This window comes from Pinus tabuliformis, chromosome 8 (assembly GCF_031772625.1).
Source record: "Pinus tabuliformis cultivar Carrire ecotype Pingquan chromosome 8, CPIR1, whole genome shotgun sequence".
Classification (NCBI taxonomy): domain Eukaryota; kingdom Viridiplantae; phylum Streptophyta; class Pinopsida; order Pinales; family Pinaceae; genus Pinus; species Pinus tabuliformis.
Genome location: NC_142294.1, coordinates 1,869,069,073 through 1,869,088,763, shown reverse-complemented (window position 1 = coordinate 1,869,088,763; position 19,691 = coordinate 1,869,069,073). Strand labels below are relative to the sequence as shown.

General features: G+C 34.9%; 1 pseudogene; it reads right to left on the bottom strand.

The window, feature by feature from the left end:
- Positions 1–12,734: 12,734 nt before the first annotated feature.
- LOC149243792 (non-structural maintenance of chromosomes element 4 homolog A pseudogene) lies at positions 12,735–16,193 on the bottom strand (annotated as a pseudogene).
- Positions 16,194–19,691: the final 3,498 nt, after the last annotated feature.

Sequence of the window (19,691 nt, the reverse complement as noted above, 5' to 3'; positions counted from 1 at the left end):
AATAGGCAAGATTTAACAACAGACTTCTGCATAGAAACAATCACATTATATCATATGTGAGAACCACCATAGCCATCAAGATCTGCATGAACCAAGTATCTGCATCAATCAACATATGTAAGCAACAACCTATCATCACATAGGTAAGAAACCATCATCATCATGTCTCCAACAATGCAACTTTGAATAATCATCCATGTATCCAGTACTATGTATCATGAGCTCAAGATCATTTGTCAAAACTTCTTGATATCATCAGCAGCAACAATGTGAGCACAAAGAACTATAGGAATCCTGCACCATAACTGTAATATATGATCTTTATGCATATGACGGCAGCAGCATATGAGTGATTCATCATCAAGTAAAGAAGATGCGAATTCAAGCTTAGAACTTCTCCTTATCCTTATGAAGATCACCATGTAAGCACCATATATACATCAGTGAATCCACAAATCTGATTTGAAAGTCAACTATGTATCACAAGAGATTTTTTCATGGACAACTCATAACCATATCATAGTAAGATGTATCCTAAGCATCATCACCAAGGACCACTAACCATAATGCCAACAATGCATTATTAAACGTATCTGCTCCCCTTGAACCTGTGCCATCTGTTTACCGTCAAATCTAATCACGCATATATCAACAAGAAGTATCAAGACATCATCATCATCAAGTTAGGATCAAGACATTTCCACACATCATTAACAGATTGTAACCATTATCAAACATGTTAAATAATGGACTAAATCATATCAGACCCTCTTTCCTGAGCCTATCCCTACTGCTTTTCCTCAAGCAATCATATACGCGACTGTGTAGTGACCAACTCGCGTATATACGTGACTTTCCTTTATGAAACTTGCGTATGAAATTCAGGATACTGAAGTTTCACACTTTTAGCTCCTTCTGAGTCTGTTGTGCCTGTACATTGTGCTGTGCCACATTTTTCTGACGGTACTTCCTTTTTCTTTCATACCTTCAAGTGTGATGAGGTTTTCTCCTTTTGGTGTGGTGCCCGTACCTTGTTCTTGCATTCCTTTGCTATATGTCCAAGCTTGTTGCATGCATAACATCTTACATGTTTCATATTCCTTCTGTAGCAATCAGTAACTTTGTGACCAAACATATTGCAAGCAAAGCAATATCCATTAAAGTACCTGGAATGTGATAATATTTATGTGTGATGATCTTGAACCATTCTTCTTTTGCATCTAGCTACAACATGTCCAAGATTATGACATTCATAACATTCAATATTATTCATCTGAGTAAATGGCCGACTATTACTTCCATAGTTAGGAGTAAAAGATTTTCTTTGAAGAATCTCTTTCCTTGATTGTTGATGGGGTTGACCTCTCTTCTCCTTGTTGATCATTTTAGACTTCTCTTTAGAGTTCCTTGCCTCTCCTTGTGAACTAGATTCACCTTCAATAGATTCATGAAAACCAAGACCAGTCTTGATAGCAGGAGACCTTTGACTACTAAGAATATCATCCAAGGCTTTAGTACTATCTTGAAATCGTAACAGTTTCTCCTTTTCTTCTAATTTACCTTTTAAGATATTTACCTCAATCTGAAGTTGTTCCTCCCTTTCCAGACATTGCTTCTTCAAAATTTCTTCAGACTTTCTTCCTTCTTCCATTTGTTGCCTTAGTTTGAGTATCTCCTTTTCTTGTTCTTCATTCAGATCCTGTTGCATTTGACGAATTCTAAAGGCACATTCCAGCTGAGATTTTAAGCTGATGACTTCATTTTCATGTTTTTCAATAGCTTTGAGTAGATCTTTATTCTGCTTCTTTGATTCTTCAAGATCTTCTTTTAGTGAGAGGATTGTAGCTTCAAGAATTTCATAATAACTGGATCTATCTCTAAGTTTCTTGATTGTTTTGTTCTTTTCATTGACTTCATTTCTTAGAGATGTTGCTTCATCATGCAACTTTTGATATTTTTCCTTGAATAACTTCCTTGCTTCTTGTTGAGCCTTTAGTCTGGTAGCAACTTCTTTGAAGGCACCAGCCTTTATGTTCAATAGATCTTCTTGATCTCTAATTTTGTCTGTCAGCCTTTTAAATTCTGCCTCTATTTGATATCTTTCTTGTTCACCCATAAGAGCAAATTCAGTTGTTTCGCTATCACTTTCATCTTTTCCAAATGGATAGATACCTGTATCACCAGAGGATAACAAATTCATACCTGATAGATCTTGTTCATCTTCATTCTGAAGTGATTCTGAATCTGAAGTGCTTCTGCATAATCTCCAATCGGTTCTCCCACTGTCATAGTTCTTCTGGGATGTCTTCTTCTGCTTAGGCACTTTCTTCTTAAGCTTCTTTCCCATTGTTCCACGGATATCCTTCAAGCGATCAAGCTTCTACAAAAGGACCTGCTCTGAAACCAATTGTTGGAAATAATACTGAGAGGGGGGGGTGAATTAGTATTATTAAGTCAATAAAACTTTTTCATTTCCATACTCTGATTCATATATGCTGCTTCAGTTAAGAATACCTGCGTATATTCAGTAAACTTATGATTCAGTTAATTGATCTTCAATGAGTGCATTAGAACATTATTAACCATATTAACAGTAAACAGGTGCAGTAAAATAGAACAGATCATCACACATAAGCCACACACATGAACACCATGATATAAGGTGGAAACCCAATGTGGGAGAAAACCACCTGCTGCAAGTCATCTCAATCTTCTTCTTAATAAGAAAATCCTTTTACAAAAGTTCTATACTAGTGCAGTCCTTTACTAGTACGCAGGCTACTACCTACAGAGAGCTACAACCCTCTCTCATTCTCTAGTCTCTCCTGGAAGGGAGCTACAACCCCCATAGTTCTTGTACTAGCAGATCCATTTACTAGTACGCACGCTGTTACCTGCTGAAATGCTCCAACCTTTACTTTTTTTCCAGCTGCTACTAGAAGGGAGCTATCACCCCCTTGGCTCTTGTACTAGTTGATGTACTAGTACGTAGGTGCCAACCTACCGAAGGCTACAACCTTCTCTTTCTTCCTCCAGGTACCATGTTTCATCAATTTTCAGACTGGATACACTAAAGCACAACATCATAATCTGCGTACATACGCGCTTTCACCAAAGCCAACCCACGTACAGATCTATAAATATTCAATCATGACTTGCAGCGATTTCAAACTTAAGTTATACCAAGTTCAGGTCATTACAAGCGTTAGTATACAGATCTAGAATAAGCATAATCAACTATATAAAGATAGTTCATTTCAAACCATTTGATCCCGATCTATCCTTAGATCTTGTTCTCCATCAATCGGTGAGATACCTCTTTAGCTCAGATCCAGATCTGCACCATAACCCAATCACAGTATTCCAGATCTAGCACTTTATCAGATATTCAATAATTCAGATGATGCTTTGCCAAATGATCTCCTTCCTCTTTTATAGTCTTAGGCATTTCACAATACCACGGTCCAAAACCATAATAACACAATACCACGGACCCAATACTTGGGATCAACACTTTTGGATGCAATACCATGGACCAAAACCATAGGACCAAAAACTGTCGGACTAATACCATGAACCAATCATGAAAGTGCGTGAAATTTTCTATTGCATGAAGGGAACTTTTCTCTGCATGAAAGTGCGTGAACGTTTCTCTACATGAAAGAAACTTTTCTCCGCATGAAAGTGCGTGAACTTTTCTCTACATGAAAGAAACTTTTATCTTCATGAAAGTGCGTGAAATTTGTTGCACTATAATTTATCATCTGAGATGAGTGGGTTGCCATCAAGTACAACATATGTATCATAATGCAAACACAAGGATGTTGCAACTCATGGGGCTACCAAATTTACTTCATCAACCCGAGGTTCATACAAACTTGGAGGTGAGAGTGTTGTATACACAAATAGATGTAATTGGTCTATTCTTTGTTACCATTGAGATGGGGCAATATATCACTAGGGTTTCTCAAACTAGCCTTCTATTAACTAGAAGAAGTCTAATTACCAACTTGGAGAGGGGAAATTTACCCTAATTGGGGGAAAATAAATGTTGCCTATTGCAAGAATGAAAGACTGAAAGAAATTCTTGCAAAATAACATGAAATCCTCTATCTACTTGCTAACATACCTTTCTTGTAAAATAACCCTACTTTAACACGTGAGGTTTTAAATAATCCAAGCATGAAATATGATCTAGAGAATACTAACTATTGTGTGCATGAATAAATATAAAAAGACTACTTTTTCTTTATCTTTTTGCTTGAACAATGTAAATGCTAATCTTTCTTTGTTACTTGGCAGGGTATACAGCTGTGGAGGAAGAGGAGTACAATGGTTTAATGGCTTGGAGGTCAAGTAGGGGCTTAATCCTGGCTTTGGTGATGATTTTTCTCAATTCGGGCTCAAAACAAGCTACTACAGGTTTTCCTACAGGATGTACTAGTTCACCTACAAGATCCCTTGTTTTACTACAGGATCATGCTGAAAGCTTAGGGAGTGGTCTAGAAGGCGAGATGGATCTTGGAAAAGGTGAATAAGGAGGGAATAAGGCATGGGAGTGGTAGGCACTTACTTAGAACTGAAACCAAAGCTTTGATATGGTTGGATTTGCTCAACGGAAATGGCATGTTTTCCTCATAAGACAAGAATTCGAATTGAGACCTTAGTGACTTTTGGCAATCATGGGTGGATATGGCTTGGCTAAGGTTAATGAGATGAGGTCTCCCTATAATGTAGAAACTCTTGCAACAACACACATCACTCTTTTCATTTACATAAAAATTCATATAGAAACAAGAAGGGTTTATTCAAATAGGAGAAAACATAGTTGTCATCATTTACTTGCTAAGTTTATGAGTGGAAGTGCTTGAAACCAATATAAAAGAGAGATGAAATCAGTGCAAAACTTACAAGATCCAAAATTCCAATTGCAACTTATCCTGTGAAAATGAAAGATAATGACCTAATTAGTAGGAAAACCATAGATTACGCAAAAAGCAAGAATTCTATCTTTTTGGGCTGGATGGGAAGTGTTGCTCAAGCCATGATCCCTGAAAGGGAGAAATGAAGTGAAAACTACTCGTTGTCAGCCTTTTTGGAATATCTTCTTATCACTACAATGCTACTACTAGAAGTATCCACAAATGGAAGAAAACTAATTAAACCTACCAATACTTGCAAATGAACAATACTAGAATCAATTTATCAACTAACTATGAGCATAACCTAAGCATACATATACAACAAGAGGAACCTATGCTACTAGGGTTGTGCCTTAATGCAAGAGCTTCAAGCCTCTGAGTCAACTTAGTGCTGGATCAAGGGAATGCTACTCATTTTCATTAAAATATGAGAAATACACAAGAGTGCTTGTTTACAATGTTTCAACTCAAAAACTGCTCAGCTATCTGAAAGAAAAATATGAATCCTAATGAGGCTCTAGGCCTCTTGATTTATACAACTGAAGTTACCAACAAATTCCTTAAATTTAGGGAGGCTTGGTCCTAATCTTGAGATCATCTCGTCTTCAACTGTCACTGGCTTGGCTACCAATGAACCTCATGACTTGGCTGCTTGCAACTCTGAGCTGATGAGGTTTGATTGAGGAATCTTCGAGTGAGTGAGGAGTTAAGGAGGGAGATCCTATCTCCTAGAATGCATCTTTCTTGTCTTGATTCGAGTTCCTTCACTTTAATTAGCCAATTTTTTTTCCAAAACCTGCAATCAATGCACATTAGACCACTAGACATATCTCATATTTACTCTCCTCATAAAGCAAAACATAATTAAAATATGTAAAGAATTATGAGAAGAGTTGATTTTAGTAACTTGGAGGTGAATTAAGGTCCATATAATTCACCCATTGATGAGCCTCACCGCCCTTGAACCTCATAAATAGGTGGATGCTTCACATAAGCTTCCTCTTTCAATACTCCATTCAAAAAGGTTGATTTCAGATCCATTTGATATATCTTCCATTTCTGTTGCAATGCTATTGCCTAAATTGTCCTCACAATTTCCATTCTTGCAACTAGTGCAAACATTTCAACATACTTCGAGGCTATTGTTTGTATCCCTTAACAAATAAAATTTATTTATGTCTTCATATCCTTCCTTTCGCATTACTTTTGGTCTTATAGATGCACTTTACACGTATCACTTCTTTTCCTTGCGGAAGATTTAGTAATTCCCATGTGTCATTATTTTCTATTACACCTATTTCTTCATCCATTTTTGCTACCCATTTTTCCTCCTTGATTGCATTTTCAAAATTAATTAGATCATCTACACGAGAAAATAAAGAAAAAAGGGAATTCAGACATTTGCAACATTCACCTTCATTTTGCTCATAAATATCACTCAAATTTCTAAATTTTTGTCTTCCCAAGCTTACCAAAGATGGATTTGATGTGTAACTTGAAGTTGAACTTGGAGAATGCAAAATTTCTGATGTTTGTTGCGCACTTGGAGGAGTATTTTCTTGAATGAAATATTGTCCCATTACTTGTTGAAGGCGTTACTTGAGGACTACTTTGTTGAGATTGAATAGGCACTACAAGAAAAAAGGACATTGGTGAGGGGTGAAAAATGTCACCATAAGCTCATTGGTGATGGTCAAAAGAGCCTTCGTCACCAAAAACTGAACATCACCAAAAGTGGCGTCGCCAAAAGTATAGGTGTTGTAGTGACATTCAAATTCTGTCACTGATAATGATTTATAATGACAGATAGTGACCATCACCATTTCATATGAGCAATGGTGACAGACCATAACCTCTGTCACCAAAAACTGAACATCACCAAAGGTGGCGTCGCTAAAAGTATAGGTGTTGTAGTGACATTCAAAGTTTGTCACCAATAATGATTTATAATGACAAATAGCAACCGTCACCATTTCATATGAGCAATGGTGACAGACCATAGCCTCCATCACAAAAAACTGAATGTCACCAAAAGTATAGGTGTTATGGTGACATTAAAGGTCCGTCACGAATATTGATTATAATGACGGATAGTGACCATCACCATTTCATATGAACAACAACGATTTATTGTGATGGATCTTCCATGGCCGTCACTATTAGTGCATATATATGGTGATGTTCATTGACCCTCACCAAAAGCCACATTTCCATAAGTATAGGTGTTGTGGTGACATTCAAGGTCCATCACGAATAATGACTATAATGATGGACATCAACCGTCACCATTTCATATCAACAACAACGATTTATGGTTACAGACCTTTGAGGTTCGTCACTATTGATGCATATATATGGTGGCGTTTGTTGACCATCACCATTTCATATTTTGGTGATGGTTGAAAAATGTCACCAAAGCTCATTGGTGATGGTCAAAAGCTCATTCCATATGGATCATGTCAGGGCACAATGGAATCGAACCACCAACCTCCTGCTTGTAAATCAGGTGCTCTTCCATTGAGCTAGCACCCTTTAAAGAATTAGACTTTTAAAATTAGACCTTGAAACTTCATAAATTGTAAATTCTACAACTTTCAATAAATTAAAGTCTTGACAATATTTTACTAAACAAGCAAAGCAACATCGAAGCTGGAGGTCCCTACCTAATGGTTATGGAATTTGTGGAGGGAAAAATAATTATGTATAAGAGAATCAATATGTTCAATTGAATACTCAATTAGAAGTGAAAGTCTCAAGACATTTATAATCTATAAATGACCTATAACTAGAAAATGCACCAAATATTGCAAAGGAAATGTCATAAGTTGATAACATATGGAAGAAGAACATTGATGAAGACAGATGCAATATGTTATAGGTTGAGTGAAAGAAAAATCTCAATGTTGTTTTTGTTTGGTATTTAGATATCTATATGATATCTAAACTTCTGTGCAAATGTAACACGAATCTCTGGAAACTGTGAACGACATATGATAATTTTTTTTTTATATATATCCCCTTTACATAAACCAACATGCAATTTGGAATTTCACAAGTCCACACTCAAAACATGACAGCAACCAACAAATAAAAGAAATTGACTTGGATAGAAAGCAATAGCTTCACCTTCATTCTTGAGTTGCTTCTGTTTATTTGAATTTGAATCATGACATTATTTATCTGAAAAGGAATCAAAATCATCACTAGTATTAAATTCATCCAACACGGACTTTGGATATCCCACTAACATCTGCATTTTTGTTGCCATGCCTGAAAACCATGGAGTTTCCTGTTGATAGTAGAATAAGATGTGTGCCTACTGCTCAAGAACACATTCCTTATTAACCATTGTTACCTAACAAAAACCAAAAAGACAACACAATATCAGTGTACACAAAATCCCCTACCGAAATATAATCATAACTTAGCAAAGAAGTCTAAAAGATGTTCTTAATTAATAAACTTTGTATTTGGAAATACTGTTTCTTTAGATTTAAAAAAGACTATGTTGTACAACACTTATGTCTATTTATCCAGGCAATTATATCATAGCATATGTCACACAGTAGCAATCTATAGTACCTAAAGTAAAAAGACAAATTTTCTCAAGAAAATAGATTTAGAAAAGAGATTTGAAAACTATAAGTTTGTCATCAAAGCTTTACTTAATTTAACAACAAACTAGTTGGAGTTTGAAAATCAAAATCATTCATAGGAAATGAATAGGACAATGGCCAAAGTCATTATTCATACAAATAAAGCTAGAGTCACTATTTCCATTGCAGATAACTGAAATTTGGGCAGTGGTCTAACAATTAGAGCTTATTTTTGGAAAACTCATCAATACCATCATTTTTTTTCCATGGTCTTGTTGTGTCTCTAGATCCAGATCAGATAGCTTGCCATTCTCAAGTTCTACCTTTCAAGTACTGATTTTTGGCTCACCCTTTAAAACACAATTCTACCACTCCATTTTATTTTGTTTTGTCAAGAGAATTGGCAGGACCTTCCCATCCTTTGTTTTACATAATCAATAACCATCCATCAATGATATAAAGAATAACAGATACACAACAAAGGCCAAAGATGTTCTTGTTGTATACCTATGTTCTAGGACTCATCTGACCTTACTGGTGCAAAGAGCTCACCCTGAAAAAATAACATCCACGTGGAATTTAGAAAAATTTAAATCAAGCTCCAAGTAAACCAATCAAAATATGAACATCCTTTTAATCAATAAAATCTTTGACTTAAAATAAAAGTGGCCTAGAATTGAATGTTATATCAACCATGTCAAGTAACTAACATCGGGTGAGAAATACAATCCATGCATATTGGATTAGTGAAATAATTGATCTGGTAAAGCTCAAAAACAGATGACTTAGAGCTAAGAAATGCAAATAAATGACTTAGAACTAAGACATGAGGTTGCCCTTTCAACCCTGTCGTTAAATAACTCTTCTTTATGTCACTTACCATTAAATTTTTTTGATACCAGGTGGAAGTGGTATTGTAAAATTAACCTTGATAGTTTGTTTCCACGACTACTTCTCAAGATCCGCTCCATTACCAGCATTTGGGGCTAGATAAGATACATGCAAAAACCATCAACATGAAAATCAAATCTACATCCTTGTAAAAAAATGGGAGGAAAAAAAATATCCACAAATTGAAACAGACTGTAGGATACCTCATTCCTGCAACATGATTATCTTGTCATGAACAATAAAAAAATAAATCAGGAGAAATGTAATTTTTGCCACATTTTGACAATGAAATCTTTTGCATATTCTATGAACAATTGATGAAAAAAGTCAGTTAAAGCTTCAGCATCAGGATTATAGTAAAACATAAAGGAACCACTCCAACACATATATAATCCTAAACATAAGTATCTATACATATAAGTATTTATTGAGGACATTGTATTTTGTGAAAATATGGAAGTCAAATCTTTGAAATAACACAATTTATGGTACCACTGCCTTATGAAGTCCATTCATTCGAGTATTTACGAAGTCCATTCAGGAATTTATTCAAAGTTCAAAGTTCAAACAATTAACATGTAGCCTAAAAAAACTCAGATTTGAAAAGGAGATAACCCAAAGATGTAGAGTATATATCTCACATTTATATATCCTAATTTCCAGACATTGAAATGACACTTTTTAGCATACTATTGTGAATTCAGCCCAAAATGCTAGAAAAAAATATTGATGGTTATTTTTCTAATATAGAAGTTTTATACATGCATTTATTTAAACAGTTAGCTTGCAATGTCAAACATATCTAAGGATGCACACAATACGTTGCATCTTTAGCGCTGGTGTGTGAACTTGAGACAACGAAGTCCAACATTAACAGTTTGCCTACAATATGCACTAGCAGAATAGGTGAACAATAGTATTGTAGGTATGTGTTATGAATATATGTATTGCAGGCCAATAAGAGTATGGTTGGAACATTCATGTCCAACCCTTCCAATTTTTCCTATAATTTTCACTGGTCTAATAGGTGAACAATAGAATTGTAGGTGTGCATTCTGTATCACTTACCTAAATCCAACACCTTTAGCATAGAAATTTCAAAGAATATGTCCAGAACTGGTAGGTAATTTGCAAAATGAAAGAGTTGGCTTGATTGTTTCTGGAGAAGACTAGATTCTTACATTGTTCAATGTAAATTCATGACACTTTTCCAAGCTTAGATGGAACAAAAAGGAACCAAGCTAGAAGGTTATTTAAAGAATCCTTACTTAGCTAGGGTAAAATGTTAGCCCTTTTTTGTCAAAAAGCATAAATGTAAAAACTTTAAGAAATTCAGTGAAGAGACTGTAGAAATTTTCTTATCAAACCACTAATGTAAACAAAGCTAAGAAATATTGCTTTGTAGAAGAGATATTCATGGTCAAATTAACAAGAAAGTGACCTTTTAGCATAGTTAATGCACTAGTGCTCATGTCGTAGTGTCCCAGGCATGCTAGGGACTATAGGGAGTGCTCATGTACATCTAGAGAAGAGGTGGGGAGACATCGAGCTATAGTCAGGAGGACTACAAGCGATGAGGGGTAGATACTTGAGGTACCCAACCTCTTGGATTATACCTTGCTACGGGAGCCCCGAAGAGAGAGTAGCAGGACTGGCAGATGTGGGTAGAGACAGATGCAGATGAAGCAGCAGAGAGTGCTACAGTGCAGGAGTCCCCGGGCAGCACGAGGCTAGCAGGCTGCAATAGTGTGAGCCCTAGTTGCGGTCACAAAGGAGCCCTAGCTGCAGTCATGAAGGGAGACCTAGACGCAGTCTTGAAGGAGCTCTAGCCACAGTCGAAAAGGAAGCCCTAGCTGCAGTAAAAGGCAGCCCTAACCGCAGTCAAAAGGAGGCTTAGCCACAACAAGAGAGAGGCCTAAGATGTAGTCTAGAGAGAGGCCTAAGATGCAGTCAAGAGAGGCATAAAGACGTAGTCAAGAGAGGCCAGATACACAGAAAAAGGAAGGCTCTTATCCACAACAAAGGAGGCCTTAATCCATAGCAAGAGGGAGGCCCTTATCAGCCATCAAGAAGAAGCATATAGCTGCAGTCAAGGAAGGTCTAAAGCAGCACTCAGAGAGGCCCTAGACGTAGTCAAAGGGAGGCCCTAGCCACTGCAAGAAGGATCCATAAGACAACAAGAAAGAAGCCCTAGAAGCAACGTGGAAGTCTTATGTTTTGTTGTAGGTACAACGTGTGAAAGAGAGGTTGTTTTGAGTGTTGTTCTTGGGTGCTCTTGTAGGGAGAAGGGCCGAAGTTTGAAGTTTAAGATCACAACAAGAAGAGGCATTCAACGTGGGTTAAATAGGGTTGTTTCTGTAGCTATTCCAGGAAGACTGAAGGGTTGAAAAGAGGCTGAGTATCTTGCTTGAAGCTTCAACTAAAGGATGAAACTCAACTAAAGGATGATTAGCTTAATAAAGTTCATGATGGCCTTTTACAATCATATACTTATGAGTGAACCCAACTCTTATTATTGGGACTTATCCTAGTGTCCTGATAGGTGGGATATAGAGGACAAATACGATCTCCCTTTCTCCATTGCATTCCTCCCACCTTGAAAATCAAAAGGGGACATAATGAATTTCATATACACATACTTAATAGATCTATATAATCTCTTGCCATCTACTAATCATGCTTGAGCTATAAGCTATTCAATACACATACTTAGATCTATATCCCAATCTGCATCTAATTGCTCTTGAGCTAGGCTCAAGCAATTAGTCAATCCAGAGCATGCATATCCCTACTTATTCTCCACACACCTCTGGGTGGATCTCTTTATCCCTGTAGTGCCAGTAAAAGGGTTTGGGTATGGTAAGGGTTGCTAGCTAGTTTTTTGAACCTTTGTATTTACATCTATTTTTTCTGGCCTTACCCTACTCTCATCTCTATGTATTCTCAAATTAAACCAACTACACAATCAGAAACTTTGTTCTTGTGTGGTATCTCAAAATACTTTTCAAACATAAAATTACAACATACTGTCACAAGGAGACTAATCATGGTTTAACATATCAAACTTGACATCTTACATTAACAATTTCCTTTTATGTGATGCCAGTCTTCTGCCCAGGCCTTGGAACCATGCCTAAAGGGGTGTACTACATGACCGGGGGTTTGCACTACCAGTAAACTTAATTATAACTAATTATGAGAACAAGATAGCATTGTTTATATACCAGATTGCTTAAATTAAAGATTAGCTTCTTGTATGAATTATAGTGCACTGATAGAAACAGAGATAGTTTCCAACAAAAAGCACCCAAAAAAGCAGCAAAAGTCATAGGAGACACTTATTTCGCTTCTTCGGTGTTGGTCTTTGAAGACCTCCACCACCATCATCACTTCCACATTCATCCTCCTGCACCTCAAGAGTTGCAGGTACCACTCTGCCCCTGTTTCTTGAAATCTCTCTGATAGGAGTCTCTGCAGCCTTCTCAGAACAAGGAATCATAAGTGGATTGGTTCTGTGAGGCATCAACTCCTCACCACTTTCAACAGCTTCCATCATCAACTTCTAGTCTTTAAAATCAAACTGAAAAACAAATTGGCTGTAAGAAGCTTCTCCAGATGCCATTTCTGTAGCTCTGGGAGCATTTTTGGGGACAACAAAATGTTTTCCATTTTCATCGACATTTATTTCAACTCTACCATCCTTTACTAGAAATGATAACGCAAAGATGTTTTCTACTGTCTGGGAAAATGATATTCTATTTAGAACCAAATTCTCTAATCTGGCTTGCTTCTGTTTTCGAAAAATGTTAAATATGCTTGCCATATTCTTATCTGTTTCTGATTTTTCATCTTCCAGGGACTCTTTCACTGCTTCAGGTCGAGTGCTTTCTGTTGGCTTAGTCTGTTTTCTCTGTACTATAGCTTTCCTTTGCTTGGGTTCATTATCCATTGGTCCAAGCATAGTGCAAATTCCTGCCACATGCTGGAAAATAGAAGCAACTAAAAGCCCAATATTTCTCCATGATATTTGGGTTTGATCATCATTTCCCTCCAAAGACCTGCTTCCATATGCCTGGTCACTATAGTTTCTTAGAATATCACTACTAATAAAATCAACTGGAGTATCACCATCATTGTTTTGTGATCTGTTAACAGTAGTGAGGAGTGTGGATGTGAGATCAAAGAGTGTATCAACATCTGTAACTTGCTCACGAGGTCTCTAAACAAAATTGTGCAAGCTTTCCACTTTGTTAATTATAGCCTCAAATTTGCTAGATTCTGCTTTTAAAATATTTTCTCTCTCCTCAAAAATCGAAGCCTTGAGGGGATGATAATGGTACCTTAATATACAGTGTTGCACCATACTCTGATTGTTACCACTGCATGCAGTAGCATCTTCTTTCTCTCTCGGGGGCTTACTGTGGCCTTGTTGTGATCCTTTTACCCCATGAGAGGAATCTTCTAGTGTCTGACTCAATGTTTCTTCCTCTTTAACTCTAGCTTGGGTACCAAGCCTTCTACCCATCCTTTCTATCACCTACTTTTGGAGTTGATAGAAATGAAAATATTCAACCAAAGCTGGAAGGAAGGGCTTGAAATTGAGATTTCTGATTGAAGAACTACTGTGAAATGGAAAGAGAGCAAGAAAATATTTTCGTGTTGCATTGAAATGAGGGAGGTAGGGAGTTGTGATTTCCCCTACCCTAAGAAGTCTGCTTTGTAATAGAAGAGGGATGAAGGCCCACTACAGTGGATATAAAGTCCCAAGACATACGCATTGTCGAATGAAATGCATAGGTGCAGTGTGCCAATTAAGCGTGAGGATTGGGAGAAGTGACACATGTGGGAGAGTGGCCATATTATTGAAGAATTTTTTACATTGAGGAAGGACACCATTTGAATATGGTAAGAATGTCAATTCTAATGTGGAGAGTTTCCAACACCACTTTCTCATCTACATGAGGGAGTTTACAATTTGTATATCTTTGTCTCAGTCCCATGGTGAATATATTAGTGTGAGGATCCACTGTTTCATGATCCATATGTTGGATGCTTTGCTGAACTTGAGCTTTATAAGGAAATCTCTTTAGATATCCAGAACGTCTCATAAATTTATTTGAACAATTATTGTCTTGCAACAATGTTTATTGATGATAAATTGCTTGGTAATGTACACATGCATAGAAGAGTGTGACTGATGGCATGGATACTTGCCTTTCGGGTCGAAATGGCCACCTCTAAAGATAATATTTGGAATATCCTTTGAGCCTTTCTTTGAGATGGCATCCAAGAAGTTGGAGTGAAGACATCAAGGAACTCTATATTTTGACATATTCCAGCTGAATCGCCAAACATGCAAGAGAAACTAAAACCAGGGTTATATATGTAATAGCCCTAGTGTATGGGAAATCCAAGCTTTTAGAGGAATATTTCCACATTTAATAATTGGATGAGGATGAATATTTATGTTACACTATGTGTTGTTATTGATATGTTTGGACGTTTTGGGTGAACACTTGGCCCATCTTCAAGAACATCCAATAACTTCGAGTCCAAGACAGATTTAAAGAGATCATTTATCAAATTAGTTGTCCAGCTATGAAAGACAATCAAGTTTTGGAAGAGATACATTGTAGTACTATCAAATCAAATTGTGGACCATGTTAAAAATGGATCAAAAAGGTATTCAAAATATCTGCTAAAATTTGACATTTAGCATTGTCTTAGCATTTTCTTATCAACTTTCATGGAGGCAAAAAGTGACAGGAGAAACTTGCACAATAATGGCGGCCACTAGAATGAGAAACACAATGAATTAGCAAAATGGAATATGTTTCTATGATGACACATGGGAAGATACTTATTACTCTCAATGTGGTTGTACAGGAAAAATAGTTTTTGCCTTTGAGTATAGTTGATGTATCGTAATGTAGCGGTTGTTTCCCTAATACAATAAAACAAATATATATCCATCTCAAGGTGAAAGAATAACACCAGTATATCTTCGAATGATATGGGTTATGTGTTGTGCTCAATAGCTAAGAAAGTCTCTATCGGTCATAGTGCGATGAAGCAATGGGTTCGGGTTTCTGTGCTCGTGTTGTCAAAGTATATCGATACAAGTGATGAAAAAACATATGTTCAATTCCCTGGAACATATCTTATTTTCATTACTTGTCCAGGATAAATCCACGACCATAGTTGAGAAACGTAATCAAAAGAAAATAAATATGTAGTTTATTTAAACAAATGTGGCATGAGCAGAGAACATATGCACCAAATTACAAAATGTGAAATTCAAAGTTCTGTATAAAAGTTTTAAATTAAAAAAATTTCAAACAGTTGCCAGGAAGTTTAATGAATGCAACTGCCCAACACTCATCCAATGGCCATTCGAGGAGGGTTGAAGCCATCCATCAATATGAAGAGATATATAAAAACAAATAGGGACATTGAAGAAGGGATCCCTAATTTTTCATACCCAAATGTTGCCCAATTATTGAGCAAGGGCCTGACGAGTTAGTGAGGGTTTCCCTTTTGTTTTTGTTTCAATCTATTTTCATGCTTAGATTTTTGGTAATATGATGTCATTGGTGGACCTTAATATACAGCGCTGCACCATACTTTGATTGTTACCGCTGCATGCGGTAGCATCTTCGTTCTCTCTCGGGGGCTTACTGTGGCCTTGTTGTGATCCTTTTACCCCATGAGAGGAATCTTGCACTGTCTGACTCAATATTTCTTCCTCTTTAACTCTATCTCGATTATCAAGCTTTCTACCCATCCCTTATATCACCTACTTTTGGAGTTGAGAGCAATGCAAAAATTCAACCAAAGCTAGATTTCACATTGAAGAAATGAGGAGAGAGAAAAACAAGAAAAATATGAAACATACAACCAAGCATTTGTTTCAGATTCAAGATTCGAGGAGAGAGAAAAAACAAGAAAAATATGAAACATAAAACCAAGCATTCATCATTAACATTCTCGAATACTATGGTTCATAGGTAGTTTCTCATAGGCTTTAGCTGCTCACATTGGCCATTCCTTAATACTTATATTGATCAACAAAGCTTCCATTTCTCACATAAGACATTCTTGAATACCCATGTTTGATCCTCTAGGCTAGAAAATACAATAGTGAAGAAACACTTGGCACTAAATTCAAGTTTGATTTAGCCTTTGCATTTTCCGAATGAGTACATGATCCCACATACATTGTATATATTCTTGGATGTGACATGAGTGGACCTCAAATTTGGGATCTATTGTATCATTTTCCACACAGTTATTGGGTTATTGTTTTCATGGTTGGGTAACAAGATGGTGGAGATTGATTTGATCTCCATTGGATATAGAGCCAAAAATAGAGGGTTGTCTCGAACTATATGGTGGAGATTGAGTTGATCTCCATTGGATATAGAGCCAAAAATAGAGGGTTGTCTCGAACTATTGCCACTTGCAGAACCATAAATACTACAACATGTGTTTGAAGACAAAATCTAAAGAGAAAACTTTCAAAAATTTATCTTTAATCCATTATAATAGAAAACTAATCTTTATAATAATAAAAATAATATATTTTAAAAGTATAGTTGAACTAGATATTAAATTGCTAGTTTGTGAGAAAAAAAATTAACTAAATTATTTAACTACTAATATATATATATATATATATATATATATATATATATATATATTACTAATTTATAAAAGAGATTTGATCCCTTTAGGGTGTTGGTATATCCAAAATTAAGATGGATCTAGGCTAGTATATATTATTTACCATAATTATTGTTAAAGTGTATAATGGCTATCTCATATTTGTATTTGCATTGATTAAATGATTATTATATGTAGTCATGTTTTATATTAATTATTTTAATGCATCATATATATGGTTTTGAACTGTAAATTTAATATTATGTTAAATTTTAATAGTTAAATTTAGATATTCTTTCTTGATATTAGTTATTTTTTATTCATTTTCATTTTATTCTGTTGGATCCATTAAAATTTATTTTCTCAGCCAATGTTTCCAATTAGCAAGTGTGGTTGATCAATATTAATAAGTGAAATAAATTATTAAATTGTGATTTTTTTAATTTCTACTTAGTTAAATATTATATATAAATATCACTTGTGGTTATAACATACCAAACCATTCATTTTTAGTTGTTAAATATGATTATGTTAAAATAACTTTAAAAAATGTTATCACCCATGGTTAGAACTTACCAAACCATTCGTTGAAAAAAATGTTACAACCGATAGTTTTGTTATATTCCATGGTTTTGTACTTTATATTCATTTAATTTTCTAGTTTTTGCACATGGTTTTGTTAGATTCCATGGTTATGTATTTAATATTTATTTAATTTATTAGTTTTTTCTCATCAATTTTCTTTCATAAATAAAACAAGCGAGAGAGACCTTGAAGTCTTGAAAAGAAATGTCATAATCTAGGTATTTTATTCTAGGCCCCTCTTAATATAGTTTTGGTTGTTAGATTTTTGTGCCAAGATACCCTTTCCACCTGGGGAATATGTTATAATATTTGGAATTTAACTCATTCAAAATAAAACGAAATCAAATCAAATAAAAAAATTAAAAAACATAAAATTCTCTAGTGCATAGTTTTTTCTTGCCCATGGTTTTTCCCATGACACTCCTAACCCATGGTTTTTGTCCATGGTAGTCTCTGCAATGTAGCCTATTCAAAGGCTAATAACTAAAGCAATCTAGATCCATTTTAACTGTGGATAAGCGTTGAGAGGATCAAATATCTTCACTTTAAGAGATTTGTAGCTCAAGAGAGAGAGAGAGATTTGATCTCTCTTGATGCTTGAGAGAGATAGATCTAAGCTGGTTATTTATAAATGAAGGTAATACTCCTATTTGTTTTGTATTTAAAATTTATTAAATGATGGATTATTATTTTGTATTTTGATTTTTGAGACTTGTTTATTTTTATAAATTTACAATTATATCTATCACTATTTTTATGTAATTATGAAACTTTCCATATTTATCATAGTTGAAATTATGTTTGTATTATAGACATATTAATCAATAGCTTGTTGCTCTTAAGCTTTATTATTGCAAATTACCTAACATAATCTCTCTTATGACCAATGAAAAAAGTATTTATGGGATAAAACTATTAATGGGATGGATAATAGATAATTATTATTTTATATATTAAATTAATGTCTTTGATTGATGATATTTAATATTATAGATAGTCTAATAGTTGATAAAAGTTTCTATAGGATGGTTTGATCAAAATCCTTTTCCAATCATTTGAGAGGTTATAAACCAGACCAATGGCAAAAAGAAATATTGTGTCCCAATGTTTATATAAAACAATTAATTAACTAGAAAAATTAACTAAATTATTTAACTACTAATTTATAAAAATATATATAAAATATCTATATACATTACTAATTTATAAAAATATATATAAAAAAAATATACGTTTAAATTTATAATTTTATATAAAAATACACATTTTAAATATTAGATACAATCACTAAATCCACTTTTAAATAAAAGAAACACAAAAATAACAAAAAAAATTGTAAAAACTCAACCATACACTGCTACACATCAATGGCTACGATTAAAAATTAACATAACTTTAACTAATAAAATCCCTAAATAGTCAATGTTGTTAAAGATATATTAAGCACTATTGCAAGATGTTGTCACTAGGGAGAACACCCAACCTATTTGCAACAAACTTGTTCAGTGTCACACTATATATGGTTGACTTCTAACCATAGACTATGAAAATGCCTTCAAAAACTATCTAGAAAACCAATGCTTTTTATGATTCATGTCGACATCCAATCAGAAAGAGATCCATATTGCAAATGAACTAGATTAACGTTTTCCATAAAAAAGTTTCAAGAAATGAACTGTTTTTGGAAAACCCAATTGCTTGCATTAAAAAACGAAAACTATTGTATAAAACATCGCTTTCCATACCGTTCCATTTTTTATACGGTTTTTTTCAGAAACGAAGACTTCCGTTTTGAAATTGAGATTTCTAATTAAGCATGGCCGTGAAATGGAAAGAGAGCAAGAAAATATTTTCATGTTGCATTGAAATGAGGGAGGGCAAGGAGTTACCCTGAGAAGTCTACGTTGTTGTTTTTTCCACTGTTTTATGGTGTGGTATACTACCAAAATACTATAAGAGTTTAACGTATATTTAATATAAATTTCATTGCTAATATAGTAATTGGGGTTAGTTCATTTGAAGCTAAATTCTTAAA